The following is a 1,555-nucleotide window of genomic DNA, read 5'->3' on the forward strand; positions in this document are numbered from 1 at the left end:
CTGGGCTGGATTCGAACCCGCCACCTTAGGTGTATGTGGCTGGCACCTTAGCCGCTTGAGCCACAGGCACCGAGCCAAGACCCCATCTCTTAACAAAAAAAAAAAAAGAAAGAAAGAAAGAGAAAAAAAGAAAACGAAAACTTAGCTAGTCATAGTAGCGTATGCCTGTAGTCACAGGTACTCAGGAGACTTAAGCAAGAGAATCACTTTACCCCAGGAGTAGGATGACACCACTGGTGAGCAACAAAGAAAGCCTTGTCTCAACAAAACAAAACAAAAAATATTTTGGACAGGTGCAGTGGATCACACCGATAATCTTAGCACTTTTCAAGGCCAAGACAGGAGAACTGGTCAAAGCCAGTAGTTTGAGACCAGCCTGGGCAAGAGAGTGAAACCCTGTCTGAGAAGACAGAAGAGAGAAAGAGAGACAAGACAAAGAAAAAAAGAAAGGAGAAGGGAAGGGGGAGAAGGGAGGACAGAAGAGGATGAGGAAAAGGAAAGGGAATGGAAAGAAGGGAATGGGAAAGGAACAGGAAAAGGAAAGAAAAAAGAAAACAAAACAGCCAATCCTCAAGTGGAATTTTGAGGGGCTCTGAAACAACTTCTAAAAAGAATAACAAAGTTGGCTTTTTCTACCATCTTGGAGCCTGTGGAGGTATGCTGGGAACAGGACTAAAAGGCAAGAATGTCTGGAAGGCTGTGGTCGAAGGCCATTTTTGCTGGCTATAAGCAGGGTCTCTAGAACCAAAGATAGCATACAGCTCTTCTTAAAATTGAAGGTGTTTATGCCTGAGCTGAAAGTGAATTCTATTTGGACAAGAGATCTACTTACATACACAAAGCAAAAACAACACAATGACTCCTGATGGCAAACTGAACAAAACCAGAGTAATCTGGAGAAAGATAACTTGGGCCCATGTTAACAGTGGCATGTTTCATGTCAAATTCCAAAGCAACTTTCCAGTTAAGGCCACTGGACACAGAATCTGTGTGGTGCTGTACCTGTCAAGGATTTAACTAATAAAAGTAAATGCATAAAAATGTACTTATAAAAAAAATAACAAAGTTGGAGGAATAAAATTTCCTGATCTCAAACTTGCTACAAAGCTACAATAATCAAAACAGTGTGGTATTGAGATAAAGCTAGGCATATAGACAAACAGAATAGAACTGACAGCTCAGAAATAAACTGATACAATATAGCTAATTTATGTGACAAAGACACTAAGACCATTCACTGGTGAAAGAATAATAATCTCTTTTTTTTTGAGACAGAACCTCAAGGTATTGTCCTGGGTAGAGTGCCATGGCATCACAGCTCACAGCAACCCCCAAACTCCTGGGCTTAAGTGATTCTCTAGCCTCAGCCTTCTAAGTAGCTGGAACTATAGGCGCCACCACAATGCCCAGCTATATTTTGGTTGTGGTTGTCATTGTCATTTGGCAGGCCCAGGAGGGATTCAAACCCGCCAGCTCTGGTGTATATGGCTGGCACCTTAGCCATTAGAGCTACAGGCACTGAGCCAGAATAATAATCTTTTTTTTTTTTTTTTTT

General features: G+C 41.5%; 1 protein-coding gene and 1 pseudogene across 2 annotated transcripts in view; one reads left to right on the forward strand and one right to left on the reverse strand.

The window, feature by feature from the left end:
* Nucleotides 1-1,555, reverse strand: part of TAOK1 (TAO kinase 1) — a 145,686-nt gene that overhangs the window by 88,213 nt on the left and 55,918 nt on the right. The gene's annotated exons all lie outside the window — the stretch shown is intronic.
* On the forward strand, nt 674-1,076 carry LOC100944005 (annotated as a pseudogene).

The sequence above is a fragment of the Otolemur garnettii genome, unplaced genomic scaffold (assembly GCF_000181295.1).
Source record: "Otolemur garnettii isolate 467f Iridium unplaced genomic scaffold, OtoGar3 scaffold00112, whole genome shotgun sequence".
Taxonomy (NCBI): domain Eukaryota; kingdom Metazoa; phylum Chordata; class Mammalia; order Primates; family Galagidae; genus Otolemur; species Otolemur garnettii.